The sequence below is a fragment of the Callospermophilus lateralis genome, chromosome 1 (genome assembly GCF_048772815.1).
Source record: "Callospermophilus lateralis isolate mCalLat2 chromosome 1, mCalLat2.hap1, whole genome shotgun sequence".
Lineage (NCBI taxonomy): Eukaryota > Metazoa > Chordata > Mammalia > Rodentia > Sciuridae > Callospermophilus > Callospermophilus lateralis.
Window position 1 is genome coordinate 206,201,875 of NC_135305.1, and position 10,153 is coordinate 206,212,027.

Genomic DNA, 10,153 nt, shown 5'->3' on the forward strand with positions numbered 1-10,153 from the left:
GTCTTCATCTTTCCTCTCTTGGCTTCATGTGATTAACGTGGCTGTGACCCTTGTCATATTCTGAGGTCAGAAGCTGGGTGACGGAGGACAGGCCGGAATTTAAGGGTCATTGTTGTCAGTAGGATCCACTGGGGGAAGATCACGGGACTAATTAATGCAGGTACTGCGTCGTCTCAAGATGCCAAGAAAGCACAAAAAGATTAGAAGGTTGAGAACCCGCCCCCGCCCGCGCCAAGAATCATCTCACCTCCTCATTATCTTTCTTGTTAGTTGCTATTTTTATCAGGAGATAGGGGGTGGAATTAGGGGATGGAATAGGGGATGGAAAAGGCTGAATTAGAAAGGGTTTCTATTCAATGTCATCATTTATAGACATGAAAATAACCTATATGGACTCTTACAGAGGATTTCTTCTTTGAGCTGGACCTGAGTCACGTTGCCTTACCACGAGTGAACATGAGCAGGGAAGAGGCTGTCATGTTGTCAGGATTCCAGAGCCAAGTCACCCTCTATCTTTATGGCATTGTCCCCAAACCCCTGGGGAGGAAATAGGAATGACAGATGGCCTTGTGACTAGGCACTGACACATTTTGTCGGTCATTTTTCATGCACCTCTTTGGACTCTAAATTGCATGCATTTTAATGGAGTGTGTGACTAAACTGGCCCCAACCCCTGGGTGAGGACAAACTGTTTTTGCTCACCAAAGAGACACAGCCTGACTGGAGAACTTGCTTGTCAGGCTTGGGCCATCTGTCCTCAAAGAGATTCCTGGACTATGGAAATCCTTTCTTGATACCAAATTTATTTACCTGTTTGGGAATCCTTGGGAAATACTCGCAGTAGCGGTGGCCACACACCTGTCTCCACCTGCAATCTGTCTCCACCAGCCCTTCTCACCCTTGGTGTCCATGACTCAGGGAAGAACCACATCCCTCCCAGCTCCAGGAAGGCTTGGGCTTGCTTTGTGCACAATCCACTTGACTGCTGGCATTATCCTCGGGAGACAGAATCTGTAATTATACCAGTCACTCTGCCGGATAGACCTGGAGTATCCCCATGATTAATGGAAGAGATTTACTCAAAACACAAGATGTCTCATTTTCTAGTTGGGTGTACAAGCAAAACACTGTAGAATCATAGCCCCCACTCTTCCAGCTGAAATGCCTCGGCAGCCTTCCTTTTGTTCTCAGGCAATTGAAAGCAGCAGGGATGTCTCCTTAGAATCCAGCAGCAAATTTAGGATGGTGGAGGGCAGTCCTTAGAGGCCTTTTGGGGGTGGGGGTGGGGTACCAGGGATTGAACTCAGGGGCACTCAACCACTGAGCCACATCCCCAGCTCTATTTTGCATTTTATTTAGACACAGAATCTCACTGAGTTGCTTAGCACCTAACTTTTGCTGAAGCTGGCTTTGAATTTGCAATCCTCCCGCCTCAGCCTCCTGAGCTGCTGGGATTACACGCATGCACCACTATGCCCCGCCTACTTTTCTTTTTCCCTCAAAAATTCTTAAAATATCTGATTTCCAAAGTCATTTTATATGAGTTCAGAATAGAAGTTGGAAATTATAGGAAAAAAAATATGTAAAATAGACTAAAAGTCCTCCATAATCTCATCCAGCCACAGATAACCCTTATTGGCATTTTTGAATATCTATTTCCATCTTTTTTCAGTATGTGTGTGTGTTCACATGTGTACGGATACGTGTGTACATCCTCACCTGTGTATATCCCCATCTGTGATCTGGCTTGCAGTGCCAGCTCCTCCACCAATGAGCTACTAAGTCTTGGTTCTGCTGGTCACAGCCCATCCGGGCCTGGTACCAAGGCATGCTGTGAGAACCTACTCTATGCAAAGTGCTGCCCCTAAAAATTTAATGAAAGCATGGACCTGTTGTCGAGCACCTCAAAATCTATAAGGAGACAAACACCATTTCCCAAAGCATGTCCTTGCTCTCATGGCAGGAAGCCAGGAAATTCATGGAAAGACTTCCCCAGTGATTCCTGGAGGCGAGAGTGAGCGCAGGGACCTGCTGTTGAGGTGACCTCCAAGGCTGACCAGCAGCCCAGCTCTCAGTGCCTGAAAGGGGCTCTTGCTCTGAAGAGTCGTGGATCTTCTCGGGGTCAACCTGGACAGCTCAGGGCAGTGGTGGCATTTAGAATTAGGTGATAGAAGTACCATGGTTCTGAGCGATCCATCTGTTGCCATGGTACCCAGACAGCAGGAGGGGACCAGCAAGAGACAGCACCCGCTGTGTCTTCTGCCCCTTCCGCAGGAGGCAAATTATCGGGGGAGGGCCAGCCCCAGGTAGGAGTCAGGGCCCAAATCCAACCCAGGGAGACATTCCTGGCCACAGTCAGGTCTCATACCGAGGACTCTGGAAAGCTGAGCTTCGTGTGTGTGACAAGGATGCTCAGGGCAGCCAGCATCAGGGCTCACCGTGCCACACTGCCAGTCATGGAAGGCCTCTCTCCTTAGAGCTCACAACAGAGTGACAGCTGGGACAGCTCCCCTCCTTCATGCATGAATCCCACTCACCTCACTGAGGAGCTATGCAGATGACAGGAAGCGGAAATATGGAAATGCTTGGAACAGCTGAAAGTAGTCAGCCCACGAAAGGCGTCTGAAGGGGCACTTGTGCCTGCAAAATGTAGGTCATCTTCATTAATGTACGCCTCCAGAAATTGACCCTGGTCCCTTCCAGGTAAGTGGCTGAGCTGGGTCCTCTGTTGTCAGGGAAGTGCTACTGTCAGGGAAGCATCTGGTGGCCATATGTTCCTGTTAGTAAGGGTCATGACCGTGGCCTCCAGATACTTCTTCCAGGTAGGCCGTAGGCCAAGAACCTCAGGTACACTGTCTCCCAGGTACACAGTCTCCACACTCTCTAACAGGTAAGGAAATGAGACTCAGAGAAGCCAGGCTTCCAGGCCACTTGGTTACTGAGGGGCAGAGCCCAGACTCAAACCCGGAGCCGTCTGACCACAAATGGCTCCCCTCAGCTGTGTTGTGGGACTGTGCCCAAGTGTGACACACGGAGCTCCCTTTCACCTGGGAACAACCCAAAGCTTAAAAATCCCTCAGGCTCATTTGGGTTCCTCTTATTCAGGGAAAAGTGTTCCTGGGCCTGAAGAAGTGGTAACTAGAGAGGTAGAGGGTGGGTTCTGTTTCCATCCATTCTGCAGGTACCTGCAATTCTAGTCCCACTTCAGCCCCACCAGTGGCTCCCAGGAGAGCTCTGTCCTGGCCCAGAACTTGCCGTGCACTCAGCGCTCCACCAGCACACACTGCATAGAGGCTGCAGACCTTCCCATCCAGTGGCCAAACTAGTTCTCATTCTATGCCCTAAGTCCTTGCTCCACTAAAAGCCATCTACAGCCTGCCTCTGTCCCACTGACTCCCTTTGCTTATGACATCCTTCCTACCAGGCACGCACCTCTGCACACCCTGTCACCAAGCAGAGCCCAAACTCTTCCTGCTGAACAAAACTTGCCACTAGACTGATCTCTTCCACATGATCCTTGGCACACCTGTCTGGCCCATTCCTCCAGAAGAGCCTCTCTCTTCTCACTCCTCCCCTCCACCCTCCCACTTGCAAGGTCACTGTCACCATTTCCTTCTTGTAAAGAACTGGGCTTTGGAACTATTGTATTGTCACAGGAAGTAGGAAGTTATCAAGACGCTGCATTTTTGCAACGATGTTTGCAGAATAAAACTAACACTCAGCATATTTTAGGCCTAGCTTCTTTTAAAAATAAGATTATACATTCCAAGACTAATTTTTATATATGCATTAAGAAATTTCTCATGAGCCCACATGGGTACCATCCCCGCTTTCCTATAAGAGCCATAAAGTCCAGTCCCAGTGCTTCAGGCTTACTCCCTGCTGGACACGCAGCCTCATGGAGATATCTCCAAACCTACACCAGGGCCTATCTCTGTAAAGAGATCTAAGTCAAAGCAATGAGAATAACACCCAGCTCCATTCATTCATTCACTCACTCATTCACCAAACATTTGCTGAGCATCTATTACGTGCCAGGCACTGTTGTGGGGACTCAGCTCTGAACGGATGTTCTGTCCAGAGAGCCAGAGAGGAGCAAGCAGGTGAGTGAGCAGACAGCTGACTCTGGGAGGAAGGAGATGCAGAGAGCGATAGAGTCAGGGCATAGAACCAGGAGCCCCGAGCCCAGTGCTGTGGAGTGAAGAGGTCTTGCTGCAAGTCCCTGGACAGAGATCTGAAGGAGTCAAGAGCCCATGATGCACTCCAATAGAGGGGTGCACAGGAGAAGAGGCCCTGGAGTGGGCGTGTGCTCTGAAAGCCAGGCACACTAGAAAGCAGTGAACCAGGTAGAGAGAGAGGCCTTAGCGCAGGCCAGGAGAGCAGCAGACCACCAGAACCTGGCAGATGACTTGAAGAATTTTGGCTTCTGACCACCTGAGCCACTGGAGGATGATTGCTGTCCCCCCCCCACCCCCATACTAGGGTTTGAACCCATGGTGGTTATGTTTTAATTTATACTTTAAAAACATTTCTCTTGCAGCCCAGCGAGGTGGCGCACACCTGTAATCCCAGTAGCTTGGGAGGCTGAGGCAGGAGGATCATGAGGTCAAAGGCAGCCTCAGCAAAAGTGAGGCACTTAGCAACTCAGTGAGACCCTGTCTCTAAATAGAATACAAAATAGGGCTAGGAATGTGGCTTAGTGGTTAAGTGCCCCTGAGTTCAATTCCCGGTTTCCCCACCCCAAATTCCTCTTGCTGTTTGGTGGAGAGCAGACTTGAGGGGGGGAAGGGACCCAAATAAAGATAGGAAATCCAGTTTGGAGGCTATTGGTGCAGTGCTACCTGCATTCTAGGGACATCTTGAAGGTCCAGCTGGCAGGATTTCCTGAGAACTTGGATGTGAGGTATCAGAGAAGAAGGGGCCGCCCAGGTGATGTTTGATGCAAAAATAATTTTCAAAGTGCCCTGATGCATGCATTTACACTAAAGTCTAGGGTAACCCTGGGAGGGAAAGGTAGGCAGGGCATCTCTTTATAGATAGGGAAACTGGGGCCCAGGGCGCGAAGGGGCTCATCACACATTGCAGGTTGTAAGAGGTTGCCCTGGGATCAGAATGGAGTTTTCCCAGGACCAGGTACCTTGCCTCATTGCCTTGTTTTCTGTTTTGAAAGAGCCCCGGATGCAGGGCTGTGCAGAGCAGAGAGGGAGGAGAAGAGGTTTCACAGGGGCCAACAAGTAGGACTGAGCACACCAGGGCAAGTGCTGAGGAGGTGGGGGGCATGGCTGGAGGTTGTCTCTGTAGCCCCCACCACACTCTGCAAACGTCCTTCCCCATCCATAGAGGGACCACGGATGAGCGCTGTCTGTTCCATCATCTCCCCCTGACACTAGACAGCGAAGCAGATTGTACCTGTGATCACGCATGACTTCCCTTCCAGAAGCTTCTCCATGGTGGCACAGCAGCACAATTGTCCACGGAAGTCCTGCTGATCTCGGGACAAACGGGGAAGCCTGGACCTTTGGAGGTAACCCAGGGAGCAAATGGGATACACACTTGATACCTGATGGAGTCCCCTGATGCTGGCCAGTGCTGAAGGGCTTCAGACATCTTGTCACCCTGCTCCTCAGGCAGAATTCTGCCCGGAAACAGAACCCAGCCCTTAGGGTTCAGAGACTTCGGTGATGGGGCTCTTTAGAGAGTGTGAGCAGGTTGAGGAAACCCAGAGTCCACCCACAGTCAGGGATGCTGCCACTTCTGGTCCTAAAGACTCCAGAGAAGAAAAGGTATTCTCAAAGACCTGAGAAAACTGGCACCATGAGGAGGGAGCTACCCGACAGGAGCTGAGGTCATGGGCCACCACCGTGGTCAGAGCCAGGACCGATCAGAGAAGATCTCTCTGGCTTCTGTCTCCTCCTCTGTGCCAGTGCCTCCCGTTGGCCGACTCAACCAGAATCCAGAGGCAAAGGGACCCCTGGCATTGCCGTCCTCAGGCCTCCTGGTGCCCACGCAGAGCAGAGAACAGATGAGGGGACCAGCACACCCAGAGATGCCGTCGCCCTGGGAGGGACATGCACTTAAAACCACATCGATTATTCATTACTGCTTCCCATAGACCTGTGCTTAAGTTGCAGCTGGAGAAAATCAACTTCTCTGCAAAGAACATCCTGGTAAGAATGATGATTAGGTACTAAAAACCAGACACTGTGAAATCCAGATTCTGGAGGGCTTTCCAAAACAGAATTAAGCTGTCATTGGGCTTCAGATGTTGGTGATCTTCCAGGAGGCACAGGCATAAAAGCTGCCAGACTCTTGAAGTCATTCCTAGCTCCAATATTAGCATAGATGGGTCAGTGTTTTCCAAAATGGCCTGTATTCTTTCTATATTTCTACAATGGAAATCGATGTCATTTTCCAGGCAAGCCATCTACTAGAGTACAAACTGAGACCGCTCTGCAGATCTTTTCAGGGAAGGCACATCTTGATAATCGGGATGGAGTAGATGGGTCTTCAAGTCCCTATAAATTCCAAATCATTAAGATGTTTTAAGACCAAAAGGAGCTGACACTGTGGCACAAGGCTGTAATCCCAGTGTCTTGGGTGGCTGAGGCAGGAGGATCACAAGTTCAAAGCCAGCCTCAGCAAAAGCGAGACACTAAGCATCTCAATGAGACTCTGTCTCCAAATAAAATACAAAAATGGGGATGTGGCTCAGTGGTTGAGTGCCCCTGAGTTCAATCCCCGGTAGCCCCTCAAAACCAAACAAACAAAAGGAGCTGGCACCATGGCACATGCCAGTGACTTAGGAGGCTGAGGCAGGAGGATCACAAGTCCAAGGCCAGCCTCAGCAATTTAGTGAGACTCTGTCTCAAAATAAAAATAAATAAATAATTAAAAGAACTGGGGATGTAGTTCAGTGGTAAAGCACCCCTGGAAGAAAAAGAAGGAGAAGGAGGAGGAGGAAGAGGAGGGAGAGAAGGGAGAGAGAGAGAGAGAAAAAAAAAACCACCAAAAGGAATTTATTGCATGCTATGAATATATTGTCTTATTAGTTTAAAATATAATTTTTAAGCATAATCCTTTTTTAATTCCTTTTTCCCCCTAGGTTCCCACAAGAGACCAGCTGGCCTTTGGATTTGAGCAGAATTTGCAACCGATTATAAAGTCAAAGATCAATGTCTAACAAAGATCAAGTCAGCCTGGAAATCTTGTCTTTTTGTGAACCGCGTAGGTAGCTTTCCTGATAACGTGCCCTGGCTCTCTGCTGGCATTTTGAAGGTGTTCTGCATCTGAAAAGCGCCTGCAATCTGATTTTCCTCTCAGGGCTCAGGCAGGGTGCAGGAGCACTTTCCATCCGTCCTTTCTAGCCTGGCTCACCAACTCTGGACTCACTGCGCAGATCCAGAGCAAGACGAGATGGGTCCCAGTGCTTCCAGAGGTGCATCATCTTTAGCTTTCCATCTCCTCTGCCTTCTCCCTATTTCTACAGCACAGTATTTCTATCTTCTCACTCATTTTTTAAGTTTCTCCTGTGACAAGCATTGTTTTAAGAAAAATAAAGTTTTTCTTTTTTTTATTTGTTCATTTTAGTTATACATGACAGTAGAGTGTGTTTTGACATATCATACATACATGGAGTACAACTTCCCATTCTTGTGGTTGTACATGATGTGGAGTTACACTGGTCGTGTGTTCATAAATGAACACAGGAAAGTTATGTCCAATTCATTCTACTGTCTTTCCTATTTCCATCCCCCCCTTCCTCCCATTACCCCCCTGTCCAATATGATGAACCTCCACTCCCCACCTCCCCCACCCCCCACCCAAGCCTATTGTGAGTCAACATCTGCACAGCAGAGAGAACATTCAGGCTTTGGTTTTTTGGGATTGGCTTATTTCATTTAGCATGATAGTCTCCAGTTCCATCCATTTACCTGCAAATACCATACTCTTCTTTATGGATGAATAATATTCCGTTGTGTATATACCACGTTTCCTTTATCCATTCATCTACTGAAGAGCACCTAGGTTGGTTCCATAGTTAGCTACTGTGAATTGAGCTGCTGTGAACATTGATGTGGCCGAGTCATAGGATGCTGTTTTTAAGTCCTTTGGGCATACCACGAGGAGTGGGATAACTGGGTCAAATGATGTATCCATTTGAAGTTTCTAAGGAATCTCCACACTGCTTTCCAGAGTGGTTGCACCAGCAATGTATGAGTGTGCCTTTCTCCCCACACCCTCACCAACATTTATTATTACTTGATAATTGCCATTCTTACTGAAGTGAGATGAAATCTCAATGTAGTTTTAATTTGAATAAGAAAAGATTTTTAATTATAAGAGTTTGCACTCCAGTTCCTTCTAAGGAGGGAGGATTTGGGGTTGACAGATCAGCTGGGCACAAGGAGGAAACGGCCCTTCTCCCTAGTGCTATTCAGTTGGTGGCAAGTCCCAGGACTTACAAAAAGACAGGAAAGATGGACCTGGGACCAGCATCTCAGCACACTCACTTTTTCCAAAACACTCAGTTGGACCCCCTTTCCAGGCCATCTACGCTTCTTCAGGTTCCCTTGCAACTCCACTACTGGTTAGCCCCAGGCCCTTGGTTCTACTGACCCTAACTCTAGAATCAAGAGCCCAGCACTTCCCATGAAAGCCATGTGATGATATAAAAAAAAAAAATACTTTCCCAGTAGAAAAATGTCTGAAGTCTTCTTAGGGAAGCCAGCCTCTAAAAAATACCCAGATGAACTTCTTGAGGGCAGAGGGGAGAGGCTCCAGGGGAAGAACCAAAGGGGATGGATGGTTGAAGGGATTGTGCTCCCGAGAGGAGAAAGGAGGCCAAGGCAGAGGGAAGACCTGGGGAGAGAGAAACCAGACAGCCATTGAGAGGTGGGTCCCAGTCCCCAGGCTAAAGAGAATTTCTAAGAGCAAGATGCCCAGTGGCAACTATGAGTGTGCAACCCTTCTACACATCCCACCCTTCTCCCAACACACACACACACACACACACACACACACACACACACGGATACAATACATTCCCTAATGCCTTGAGCTCTTTTTTGGTGAATGGTCTCAGTCTCCTACCTGGGGTGAGATACAGAGGCAGATCAAGATTTCACAGAACCTAAAGCTCATGCATTGGTGAGGTCTCCATCAAAGAAAAAGAATATAAAATGCCGCAGTCTGGCTGGACACAAAATAACCGAGCCACCACAAAGCCTTGTAGATTCAAACAGCAACTCTTTATTCCCGAACTCTCACCGACACTCTACCCACACTTTCCGTGAACACCCTGCCTCCATCCGGCCCCGTGCACCAATTCTCTCAGAACTCAAAAGGAACTCCAAAGGAGTGGGCGCCTGAGGCAGCAGGATCCGCCCTAATCCCAGCAGGATCCGCCCTAACCCTGGAGCCACCCTAATCCCTGAGCAGGGTCACCTTTCAACCCAAAATGCCATGAGTCATTCCTACTTGGCTATGGCTCTCAGCAATAAAAATGTCAAACTTGGGCACAGCTTACAAAAACAATATGACCACAGGAGTGCTTTGCTGAGGCCTCCCATCTGTGAATGGCCCTAGAGTTACAGCCTCCTTATCTTCCCATAAATCTTCCTCTGAACAAATATGACCAGGGGAAAGCCAGGCCCCACCTGGAAATTCTCAGGAATCTCAGAAGGGGGCTTTGGGCTGTCACGCTCCGTGCACTGGGGGAGTTTGAGCCAAGCTGACCTGGACCAAAGGGCCTGGCTGGGTACAAGTGACAGCTGGCTCATAATCATTTTCCTAATCTCAACAGCAAAGGATTATCTCCGAGGAAAGACCCAGGAGAAGAAGATGCTAAAGCAGCAGTCGGATGCTGGGAGGGTAACTCTGAGAATTCATGTTTACAGAGGAGCTGACAGAAAGATGACCGGAGGCCTGCAGGGTGACATCAGCCTGCTTTTTAGCAGCTCTTACTGTCTTATTGGAAAATTGCTATGGAGAGATCCCCTGCCCTCTCCTCCCTCCAGCACACATGGTCAGATCTTTGCTCCACTCTGATTACCCTCGTTTTGGAGTTCAAGAAAAAAGCTAATCAGAGGGCTAACATCGCACAAGCTACTTCAAGTGCAATTTAGACTCCAGTGGGTTGAAGGGAGTCTTCGGG